Source organism: Chaetodon trifascialis, chromosome 1 (assembly GCF_039877785.1).
Source record: "Chaetodon trifascialis isolate fChaTrf1 chromosome 1, fChaTrf1.hap1, whole genome shotgun sequence".
Classification (NCBI taxonomy): domain Eukaryota; kingdom Metazoa; phylum Chordata; class Actinopteri; order Chaetodontiformes; family Chaetodontidae; genus Chaetodon; species Chaetodon trifascialis.
In genome coordinates, this window is record NC_092056.1 from 17,201,809 (window position 1) to 17,214,935 (window position 13,127).

Below are 13,127 nucleotides of genomic sequence, written 5' to 3' on the forward strand. Positions count from 1 at the left end.
ATTGCCATGGGAAATAATGGATAGGTAGATATTGAGAGAAGATTGCGGAAAAAAATCATATAAAATAAATGATCAAATGTTGAAAATAAGATTTAGAGGTGCCAAGGTAGACTCATGGCTTGGGTGAATTGCTTGCTTTTCCTTCTTCAGTTTGACTATTTGTTTCTTGGTGGAACTTATTGATGATACCAAAGAAATTGCTGCCTTCTAGTCCTTGTAAGGTAGTCAAATAATAACATTATCTATAGCTAATGTCTTTATGCATCTATTCAAATACATAGGAAAAGTGTCCAGATAGCTGGCACTATGTCTTTAACTACCAGAAAACAGGTATTTTAAACTTTTAAAAAGCTTGTTTGAAATGTCCACGTTGAGATTTGCCATCTACTAGGGGAGTGGTAAATATACACTATAGTCTGTTCCATGCTGTTGTCTTCATTCAACTCTATTTACATGTACTAATATGGATATTGGAGAGGAAGACTAGGCTGTTATGTAAATAGAATAAGAAGAATAGGAAGTACAATTTTTACAGTTCAAATATCTCCAAAGAGTAGAGAAATGATGTTGGAAATGATAATTACATGGTGTGTGTGGATGTAAGAAGAATACTGACTTCATATGGAAAATGTTGAACCTGTTGAAATGTTGAGTGCTCTATCCACAGTCGTGAGGGTTTATGAAGTTGGTGAGAGCGACTTGGTACGTTTCCTATATTAGGAATAACAATAGGGTTTTATTATGATCTATTTACAGAAGCATGCATCAGTGATCTTCCCACCAAAGAGAAAAAAGTCCTTCCAGTGTATTTATCTGGTGTTGTCAACCATCTCATGAGTATGAGTCTGTTGTTGTGTTTTTTTTTCTTCTTTTTTCAGTGTTTCATAGAAAAAAAGCTGGAGGTAAAATATCAGGGAGGAAGACAGGAGAAGTGAGAGGCCTTTAAGAATTTCACTGTAGGGATTTTGTGGGATTTCAGCAGGTCTTGTCTTCTGTTCTTCAGTGAAGTCATTTTTGAATGTTGTGCTTTGCAGATGTCTCCGTGCGATTGGTCAGCTGCTCTGATGTCATCACTGCTCAGTCGTTAGGTTATCTGTGAACAGAAAGAGAAGGATGGGTTGGGGAGAGAGGAGGGGGACAAGGAACAAGAAAAAGAAGTTTTAAGTGTGAATCAGACCACAGTGCTCTCACATACTTTAGTGTAGCGCTTCCATGAACGCACACACATACAAAGTGCACCGTGAGGCAGTGAGTGAACTCCACAGGACCCCCCTTCCCGTCCAGGGTTTATGGTGACACGCGGTGAATCACAGTCACTGTATTTGGGGGGGTTGGGTGGGCTCTGCTGTCACTGGTGCCAGTGTAAAAACAAAGGCAGAGTGACCACCCTGTGAGTGTACATGGCAAGCCCACTTGGCTGAGATTCAGAGTGACAGTGGCGTCAGCATGGGGGGTGACTCTTTAATCAGCTTCAATTAAGGCCACGGAGAGATGAGCAAATTTAGTGAGCATGAGTCCACTCTGTGTCTACTTCCCTTTACGTTATTTATTCTCTTCATGTTAAAAAACGTCAAACACACACACATAAAAATAAGCTTCTTTATTCTGTTTTTTGTTTCTTAGAATACACAAAGTTTGGTGAGACCTCTCAGCGGCCTGTGCACTGTGTAAGCATGATTCATGTAGCCAGAAGGAGCTCATTGTGAGTGGGCCATTAGACACAGAAACCATAGCGGAATTCAGCTACTATCTACTGGAGATCCAATTACATGACCCTACTGTAAAGGGGCCTAGCCTGCACCCATTATAAATCACCATAAACAAAGCAAGTATTGACATGGTATCACATACTGTTACAGCTCCACTCATGCCTGTAAAAATCTGAAGATATTTTAATTGTATACACCTAATTTGTCTGAAGATGGTATTATTTATTAGCTATAAATTGTTGAATTCTAATATTCACCTAACATGATTTTAGTATTCCCAAACACATGGATAGAGCTGGAGACAGTTTGTGCAGTGTGCTGATAAGTGATTCAGTCAACTATGATTCATTCCGTCCGTTATTTACAGTATCATGAACACTTATTCCCAGTATTACTGTTATTTGGCCCCTCTCTCTGTGTGCTTTCCACCACTTACAGCACAAATCACTGCAAGCTATATGTCTCTGTTTTGTCCACCTTTTTACGCAGCAGTGAGCCATGTTCTATGAGCTAATATCCTCACAACTGAGATCACATCCATTGCCCCGGGGTGTGCTACATCCACTCTCAGAGAACAGCAACAGTCAAGACTCCAGTCTTCAAGACTGAATGTGGTCCCGGGGTGTGTGATAACAGAGTATGTGATGGGAATGCAGGGCCATTTGGACCTCCAAAGCCAGGTGTTAGCACTTCAGCTCACTGCCTCATCAATAATTGACAGAGGCAAACCAATCAGAACAATTTGCTCCCCACAGCGAAGTGCTAGAGCAGCCTAACACCGGTGAATCATTAATGAGGCAATTAGCTGAAATGGTTAGACGGTTAGCCCTCACTGGCAGCGCTCCTGTGACGCTACTGCGACAGGTCTCCTTTATGCCGGGGCTGCGCGTGGTGGAGTGATGTACAGGCCAACACGGGCCGAGGGAGAAACACGATTGCACGACAGCACTTGGAGACAACGCCGAGCCTCCTTAAGGCTGGAATCTAACTTGTGTCAGTGATGCCAGCTCTCCATCTGTTGACCACTGCTCAGAGGGCCAATAATGGGAACAAACCCAATTGGCCATTACCATGGGAGATTGACCTTTATTGGTTGTTGTTACCATTGCACAGACCAACAGAAGCTGTCTCCCGGGTGATTCAAGTGTGGGAGAGCCTTTATGGACATGGATAAAATCGACCTCAGTGACATCACTCAAACATGGGGGAAGCAACAACAACAGTAACAGCATGGATGGAGTTTGCCTTTGAAGAGCAGAGATCCTGGATTGTTGTTTGAGAGGAAAATCAAAGCCCCAAGGGAGCTGCTCACAGAGCCTCATCGATTGGCCATATTGGAACCATTTCATAGTTTATCAATGCTCCTCTGCCTGCTCTCTCAGCCCTGGGTCCAGTACAGGCTCAATTAAACCAGCAACCTTGATGTCAGGAACAAACCATGCAAACACCACATGCTGCACAGATTACTCCCAAACACACTCCAGCACACTCTAAAGTAATAATTTTACACAATATGTAATGTAAAGTTACATTGTTTACCATTCCTCATTTACAGCCTTTCCCTGCAAAAAAAGGGGCAATATTTCCCTTTTAATTTAGCTTCCCAATCATCTTAATGCATTCTCAGTCTCAATATATCTTTGTGAAAGAGGGGTTTGGATTGAGAGTGAAACGGCAAGAGCGATAGAAAGGGACGGAGCAAGACTGATCGAGAGGAGAGGGAGTGATGCATACTAAACTCTAAAGCTTCATTGTCGTAATATAACCTTATAGTGTGCAATGATGGTCTAAGAGTCTGCAGGTTTCCGTTCTAAGCAAAGACAACAGAATTAGATTTCAGTAAAGTATACTGTATATTATGCTTCCACAGACACAATACAAGTATTCAGAATGCTTTGTATCGGTTGAAATATTACTACCGGTTTCAATTTTACATTCAAGAACTGAACAATTTTTTAACATATTTGTCATTTTTATACTGAGAATTTGTGTTTGAGTGTCATAGTGTGAATTGAAATATGGGGCAAAGGGTGAAAATGATGACAAACCTGTAAAACTGCCATGAAGAGATCACTACGAACTATTTTGGCTTTCTCGGGTGCATTACTTATCCGTACTTTAGAGGGTTCACTGTGGAACAATCTTTTGCAGTTTACATGTGAAGTCCCATGTGTGCAGAACAAAAAAAAAACAAAACTTTTTACAGTCACCTATTCTGGCTTATAACCAGATTCAACTGCAAGTGCTTTATTAATACACTGCTGTCAAATTAGCTATGATGACATATTTTAATCCCAGTGGGAGATAAAGCAATTTGTAGAAAGAAGAAAATAGCTCCAGTGATGTGCTCCATTATTTGCCCCCATTTTAACATTCATGGGCTCGATTTCCTGCAAATTCTGAACTGTTCCCTCCAGCGTATTGGTAGGTTATGCTTCACAAAGCAATCAGTTTGGAAAATAATTTAGTTTGGCGATAGCAAGCAGTTCACAAGAGCTATAGAAGATAGATAATGGTTATCTAAATTAATTTGATCATCATAAATTTGGATATGTTTTATCAACATTGTGTCAATTAAAAGTCAGAGTGCTCACCTCAACCTGAGATCGCAGCTTATGACATTTTCACATAAACTTTGGCCTCAAACCTTCTGGAGAACAGTTTAGTCAGAGACTCCTGTTCTTAAACCACCAGTTACAGCTAGAAGCATGAGATTCATGTAGCTGCTGTATCAGGTCTTAAACGTGGTTGTCTAATCGTTCAAAAATAATAAAAAGATTTTTTTTTTTTTTTTTTCAGGCAACAGTGAAATTGACGTACAATATGACTGAAATGGATCCATTTCTTTTATTAAGAAGTGTGTGTGTGTGTGTGTGTGTGTGTGTGTGTGTGTGTGCGCGCCCTGATATTTATGACTTCTGAAAAAAAAAAAAAAAGAGTATGAGCAATTGATTAGTTGCAGGGTCAACCTGTGTTGCTGATATTGACACTTGTGCAGATATTGTAGACAAATAGTCTCTGTTCAATGATTGCCATTCAATTTTATAGCCCTCTCCGGATGCCGTCTTCAATAAATATTTGCAAACAGGAAATTTGCAGTATGACTTGAGAGAGTCATAACCCCAGCACCTATGCGTTTTGAGATTAACATGTAATTAACATAGTAAATCAATATTTATTAAGCAGTAGTACAAAACAAAATGAGCAATGTAATCAGGTCATATAATGAGTCACTGGATGAAGGAGGGTCCTTTTTAAGTAGCATTCTGCTGTGCTAAGATTTATACGTACAGGCAACTTAGATATCTACAAAATTACTTTCATAAAAATCAGTAATACAGACTGTAACTCACTTGGCACACACAGACACGCATCACAGACAAACACACACACATAAACACATTCACGAATGCAGGTACAGAAACCTCACCTCACCCTGAGACCCCCCTCCTTTCCAAACCACACTTTTTAAATGTGGAGTCTACACTAGTTCATTTACTCACCACAGCTCTCCCACAGTTAGCATTTTAAGACTTTCATGCTCACAGCAGCTATGACTGCAGAGCGAAAACGTCCAAAAACACCCCCCACCTGATCACAAGACAGGCCCCGCTGTCCATATTTTCCTGCATCTGCTGGAGTATGAAAAAGCAAAGATGTTAAAAGCTTAATGGACAGCTCCTCCCGTTGTTTAAGAATTGCTTGACGTATAACTGGCTGAAGAAAACATTGGTTGGCCTCAATTATGCATTGAAAATAAAGTTATGAGCTAGTGGCTGAATTATTGATGCTGGCACCGGGAACAAGAGCATGTTGGCAATGTGTCACTGCTTTTTTGCTGATGCTTCATCTTGTATTGATAAGTTTTCATCTAAAAAGGCCATGAAGTCTTGATCTGTGAAAGATGGAAAAACACACCACGCGTATTGGAAATCTAATGCAACATTACTGGAAAACAGATAACACAACATCGAGTAACATAATGGAAAAATAAAAATTACACAGAGAAACATGTCGCTGCGGATGTTACATTTTCTCCATTTACACAATTAAACGACTTTTTAACCACTTCATGTCCTCTGTCCTTACGTTTTTTGTGTGTGTGTGTGTGTGTGTGTGTGTGTGTGTGTGTGTGTGTGTGTGTGTGTGTGTGTGTGTGCGTGCGTGCGTGCGTAAAATAGGGCATAAAAGCACTAAGGCTCTCAGTCTGGGGACTGTCCCGTATGGCTGACACACTTCCTCAGATGCAAATGCTTGTGGTTCATCTGCCGATAGCCTCTCTCCATCCTATTCGTCTGACTAACTCTGCCTGAGTTAACTGTGCTCACACACACATATTACACACACATAATACACACAAGCATCGGCATGTGCAAAGTAAGAAAAAATAGTGCAAATGTTTGTTTTTGATAATATTTTTTGCAGATTTAAAAGCATGAATTATCATACAGAAATTACAGACACTTTTGTTCTGTTATACAGTGACTGTGACCGACACCAGCAGACAAGTCAAAGCGAAGAGTGAGAATGCAAGAATGAAAACAGAGAGAGAAAGTAACAAAAAAAAAAAGAAAAATCCAAATCGTCACGTATGAACTCCATTTTTCTGCAAAGTGAACAAAACTCTGCTCTTCAGCGGGGTCAGTCGAGTAAATGATTCCAAATGACCTTCCACTAAATAAAAGGCTGTTTGTGTTGAACATCCGATGCCAAATAGACAGTCCATATTAGTCCACAGGGACATACAGTATGTTTTGTTTTGTTTTTTTCCATTTTAGATTAGAACAGTGGTTTACTAACAAAAGTGTCACACGCTGCTTATCTTCCTGTTTATCCACAGCTTTTGTTTATTCCCTCTCTTGATCATCACTGTCGTTCAGTGTATGCATAAATCCACATACTGAATGTGGTGTTACTAACGTCCTCACTGACTGAGAGGTGCAAAGTTTCCTGATTATGGAGTCATGTGTGACTTGAGACTCGTGTACTGTGGCTTGCCTGAGTGACTGTGTTCATCATCACTCTTTAAGGTCACCATCCCTCTTTGCAGCTCAGAGTGAGGCACACTGTGGCAGAAGCTCTAATCAGACCATCCACACTCATGCACACATGACCCAAAATGATCACTAATGGTGACAGGTAATTATTAGTTAACATGATGGATTATTCAACTGCAGTGGAAATTCCCTTTTAGTGGTGGTGAGTCAAGGAGTATCTTATCTCTGTGGATATTTTGAGTTATTCCGGAGGGCTCTCTCCATTTCAAGGGGGTAAATTTACTGTTTAAGAGACCATAGTGGAGACACCGATTACCCAATCAGATCCTGTGTTTATAGACCAAGCCACAATGAGAGCGGCACCGCACTCATTTAGTGTTTCACAATCTGCTGCCGTTTAGCAGTCTCTGAACGCACAGTGAAGTGAATGTCTTTCAGCAATTGTTGAGGAGCTCGAATGTGACTAATGTTTTCCTCTCTTTGTCCCCTTTTGGTTGTGTTTTAATCTTTTCATTTGAGTAAAAACTGAGCTGCCATTTCATCGTTCTCTGCTGAGATTTTTTTTTTTTTATGTAGCACTACAAAAGCTTGTTTAATTGAATTTCACACGTATGCACACTTCAAACAAAAAAAAACCTGTGTCAGATATAAATGCTTTCATCGCTTTTCTCCTCTTTCTTTTAGTTCCTTTAAAAAATATTCAGCATGATTGTGGAAATGAATACGCTGTTAAATCACTTTAGTTATATCTAAAGGATATAAAATTGAGTATGTCTGTATTTTGTCATTGTTTTATTGTGTTTAATTCTGAATGCTGCCAAAGTGGGAGATTCATTTCTCATTGTTTTCTAGTTTGCTTTACTAGATACATGTCACTCCATTTTTCATTAAATTAGTTCATTTTTTTTATAAAGAAATGTAAATGTCTTGTCTAAATACACTCTCTGGAGTTATACAGAAATGGTCCCTTTGACTAAAAAGTGAACGGAGTTTTTCTTTTTGAAGGCTTTGTGCTGATAAAGTCCTCTAGCTCTTTAAAAGAACTCAGACAGATGCAACTGTCTCTCGACCTCGGCCGCTGACATTTTCAGCAGGCATCAAAAAAAGCTCAATGAATCATCTGTCAACGTTTAAACACAGGAAGGTTGAGAGGAGTTAACAGAGATAGGGAGATCAAAAGGAAAATAGAGAAACTGAAACTGAGCTGAAAAATGAGCGCCTGTGATATGTCTCACAGAGCATTACAGCTGGCCTCAGCCCGTGGCCGAGTTCAGGACGCTCGCAGCCAAACACTCTCGATTGGTGCGGTGCTGCAGTGAAGAGGATGCTGTAGTGGATGTTTGAGTCAAACTACAGGTCCTGTTTACGCCTCATTTCTACATGCCCGTACCTCTCCAGCCTACTCATGTGTGCGTGTGGATGTGCAGTGGAGTGGATATATTTTCTGCTCTGTGTCAGTTTCACGCTGCCGTGACTCAGCTTCTGTCGTGCTTTGGTCTTTCATCTCCGTAACGGTGACTGCTGAGATACTCGTACCTTTATTTCCGATAAATGACTGATTTTATGTTTAACCGGCAGTTGGAGGCCACTGTTAACCTTTCCACACCTCCACAACGGTGTGTTTTTCAACTCATTTGTGAGGTGTGAGATGTGTTTGATGTTAGCGAGCCGCCCACTCCCTTCCCTTCCATGGTCCCATAATGTTAGCCTGTGGAGGAGCCGCTGAGGAGATCAATACCCATCAGACTGCTAAAATAAATACATTTATCACACGCTGATGCTTGCTATAACACGCCACTACAGCATGTTACGTCTGATTGGAGGAAGAGATACTCAGGCTCACCCAGCAGAAGCTACAGTCAAACTCTCCTCTATCGCTTCTGTAAAAAAAAAAAAAAGGGGGGCCTCATTTCCAACGGTGTTGAGCAAGAAGATGACAGAGTGCTGCGTCTCTCTTGCTAAAAAAGAACAATGCTTTTGACTGCATTTCGTCTTGCTGTGGCTGGAGCAAGCTCTCTGGTTTTAAAATCTCATCTGAGGAAAATGTTCCTTCTGTCGTCCCTCTGCTGCAGATAAAGAACAGGCGTTTGAGTAATTATGGTGCATTATCGCCAAGGAACGTTTCATTGCTACATTTTAAGCTGTGTAGTGAGCGGTGACAAACGAACGACCATTTTAATTTCTATCAGGAGGAAAAACACATGGCTGGAGCCAATGAAGTCAGCTCTCTCATTCTGCCACTGACTGAGACCATCTGGACCAAATAAAGTTTTTCCCTTTGAATCAACAGCTGTTGGAAATTACACAGCAGCACTCCTTCTCTGTATATCAGTATATTTTTTTTTGCACTCCTTTTAAAAGCAAACCATGTTTGTTTTATGGTTTCGGTTTAGTGCCAGATTTGATCAGTGCTCACAGAACAAAACAAAATAAAGCACGACTTTCTGAATGCACCTGTTTCCCCTCGTTTCTTCTCTCCGTGCGTGCCTTTGACTCTATCTTTCTCGGCGTAACCCTGCCCTCTCTGTGGTGGTGATCGAAGGTTTGAGCGTGTCAGTCAATCTGTCAGCGGCTGACAGTTTTACAACACATGCACTACAATGATGGGTACCATCACTCATGTAACGATTGCCCTCCACACTGAAATCAAAAGACAAGAGTGAATGAGAGGGTTGAAGAAAAGGAAGTAAAGGCAGTTGAGTGAAAATAATGGCCTCGTGTGTAACGAAGGCAAACGGTGACAGGAAAAAAATAGACAATTTTATCTCAGTGTCTTCTATGAAACTCTGTAGTCTTCTTTTTCCAGATTTTCAGAAGGTTTTGAGCTCAGAGGTAGATTTTCCCCTCTGTGCTGCTGAGGTGGAATCACTGTGGTTTTCTTTTTTCCACTGGCCAGTGAAGTACATGTTCCACTCTGCTGGTAGCAGCACTTTTTAACACTTTTGGTCCTGGATTGTTATTGCAAAGCCAAATCACTAAAATATTTAAAGTATAAATAATAAAGTGATTTTTAAAGCTGCAAGCCATCTATTATGTGTTTTAAACAGTTTTACTTATGTTAAAAACCACGTTATACATTTCCTTATTATTTACTAGGTCACTGTCACAAATGGACAAGCAAAGCAAACGTGGACCATGAAGCTTGACACAATTAATGCCTAAATAAATTTAATAGATTAAAGAGATAAGCACCATAGAAGTTTTTCTCTTGCCGTAATACAGCCTCTTGGCAAATTATATATGTAGCAAAACAGGAAAAGGTCATGTCTATTACGTACTACGGTTTACACTTTATGACAGAGAGAGAAACTGTTTGGCTGCTGACTCATGCGACAACTTTTTTTTTTCACACAGGGACACAAGGTAGGTTCACTTGTCTGTTTTGCAGGCGACAAAACGAGCTGCACAGTTTGCTTCTTTGAGGGAGAAAGGAGTGAAAGGAGACTAGATAAGAAGCAGCAAACATGCATACAGTCCTTTGACTAAAGCATTTTTGAATTATTTAACATTTTGATCAGCGAATGTTTTAATTAAATCAGTTACACTTTGATTCACTGCTACTTATAGGCTAAACGGGTTGAGATCTGCTTTCAGCATTAGTTTTACACTTGACAGTAGTGTAGATTAATTAAAAGAAGCCGTGCCATAAATTGAAATACAGCACGAGCAGGAGTCTCTCCGGAGACCCAGGGGAGGAAAGTCCTAAACGCTCCCCAGAAAGCAGGAGGCAAAAGCTGCCCAGAGGAGAGAGGCAAACGAGCCAATCTGTTTGTCTGTTTACGGGGGAACGGCAGCAGAAGCATCCTGCCGCCCCGCACTGTCATATGGGAGCCAGGCTCCCACAAACACACGCTTAATGACTCGATTTATTCACCCCGTCGCCATATCTCCGTGTTTGCCTCTCTGTTTTCTCTAATGGTCTTGCCCATATGCACCTCCAGTTTTGTGTCCCCATTGGTTACGTTATAGTCTGGACGAGCTTGTATGTGGAAGGTGACATATAAGGCAGATCTGTGGCCTCTGAAAAGTGTGTCATGTCCCACTACAAACTAGGGGCAGGGGTATCTGGTAGTTCACGGTGACCCTCTCACGATGGGGTCGGTTGTGTTTTGAGCGGCTGTGTGATGCGTGTCAGTGACATCTGGGCCAACGTTTCCAGAGCATCGATCAGACTGTAGCTCTGGAAGGTCTCTCAAAAGCTTTATTCTTAAATCTATGCTGACAGGCGATGACATGATGGAGACGGGGCTGCTGAATTGATTGTGTCCTCTCTCTCCTCTCGCTCTCCCACTCACACTCCCACTTTCCTCGGCCTCTCTCTTCCCCCTCGCCTCTTTGTCCCATCACTCTCTGCCTTCTATCTCATCTCCCTCCCTCCCCCGCCTCCTTTTTTTTTTTTCCTCCCTCCTTCTCTACTCATCGCCTGGATGTGTCGAGCACAAGATGTCAGATTATTTCCCAGCAGACACTGCGCTGTGTGACAGAGGACTGGAGCTGTATATCACTGGATGACACTTCCTCTGCCCCCCCCCCCCCACTCCGCAGACAACATCAAATATTGCCAGGCCTTTTTGATCACTTAAAAGGCTTGTATTAGGAGAGGAGCCGGTGCTTAAACAAAAGCAAACAAAGTGTTTCATCTGTCATGTTTGTCAGTGGGCCATATGTGCTGCGTAACAGCTTTTCTATCAGAGAGGTGGTAAACCACACGATATCACACATTATGGGACTCCAAAAGCAGCTCAGCTCCGACACTTTGAGATGTCATAATAGGCAACATGGCCATTCTTTAGAAACTCATGTTTTATGTTACGTGTTAGTCTCCATAGTTTTATATGTTTTGGGGTTTTTTTATGTTATATGAAGCAGGCAAATCTATTGAAAAACTAAATTCAAGCTTAACTTGCAGTGATAAAACATAGAACATAAAACAATGATAAAATCCCTTCAGCTTTCAGATTTTTTATGTTCACTAAAACTGGGCTTTGGTCCATACCTTGTAATTCTAATTGAATGCGCTGAGGGGGTTTGGCATGGGGTGGGGTCGGCCCAGTATCCAGGCCAACCGCTCAGCATATTGTTTCTATGGCACCTGTCCCCCCAGATTAATAACTCCAAGGTCTGCGCTGGCAAAGCATGCATGGATACCAGAAATTACAATACTAATTCAGGACTAGGGATTTATACACCAGCCTCTCTTAGGATTTATGGCGAAGTGAGCAAGAGAGCAGGAGAGAGAGAGAGAGAGAGAGAGAGAGAGAAAGAGAGAGAGAGAGAGAGAGAGGGAGGGAGAGGGAGAGGGAAGGGGAGGAGGAGAGACTAATAATGCTACGGAAAGTGATTAGCTCAATGGGAGAAATTGTGCGTTTGTAGTCGTGCGATTATTATTGTGTTTCTCATCACATAATGAGTTTGAACAATGCAGTTAATGGTATTATTGGCGGGCCACCAGAAACGGGGTGTATATAAGCTTGATAGCACTTTTTCATCAATAAATCACTCCAGTGCACATAGCAATATTTAAATCTATGTTATTAAAATTGTTGGAACAACACTATCAGATTTATGTTTTGTTATTTTATTATGGATTGATTATCATCATCACAGGCATATCTGATTTGCGTGGAGGCAGCTGGAGCGTGGTTGGTTTAATCCATTTTGATTGCTCTGCAGAGGAATGCCACTGCTTTGCTTGACTGGACAGCTACTTGCCGTGTGCTTCTGATGATTGGCTGAGAAGGGAAGTAAAGCAAAGTGTTTTTCTTTGTTTCTCTTGTGCCTCCATATTTGTTAGTGTTTCTCTCTACCACAAACAGATATGTTAACCTATTAGAAAAAGCCGTTAAATATCTCCATCCTCTTTCCTGGTATTGTCTCAAAACAAAATGAATTACAATAGAAAAAGACATTACAGAAAACGGCACGTGCTATTATTACCACCTCTTTTATTATACTGCAGGTCATTTATCTTGGCGAGACTTGAGACATAGAGTCTGTGTAATCATTATTAGTTTGATGAAAGCATTATGAATCGTTAAAAAAATCCAAAAGCCAGTTATGTTCAGTGGAAGAACACAAAAAAAAGAGCTGCATGAAAGGCAAACTGGATCGTCCAAGTAATTTCATCTGCATTAAAACAGACACAGTGGGAAGAGAATGTGCTAAACCAGAGACACAGAGCAGCGAAACAGAAGGAGCAGGAGTGTGACGACCACTACGTAGACACACACTCTGCTCTCTGTTTACAAAATAGCCTGATGTGAATCTAATTATAATCAGTGTGTTTATTCTGTTTCGTGATGAATGTGTAAATTTAGGTAGTCCGGACAATGAGGGAAGAGATCAGTCTCAGCACGGAGAGGCATTCAAGTACGTCCGCTCACCGATACGGCAGCCGAATTACCGGCTCTCAGAACTGTGA

General features: G+C 41.2%; 1 protein-coding gene across 1 annotated transcript in view; it reads right to left on the reverse strand.

The window, feature by feature from the left end:
• Positions 1 to 875: 875 nt before the first annotated feature.
• The window catches only part of mafa (MAF bZIP transcription factor a), a 72,976-nt gene continuing 60,724 nt past the window's right edge, over positions 876 to 13,127 (reverse strand). The window contains exon 3 of the mRNA XM_070969261.1: positions 876 to 1,093. The gene's annotated coding sequence lies outside the window, so the exon portion shown is untranslated. The remainder of the gene's footprint in view (positions 1,094 to 13,127) is intronic.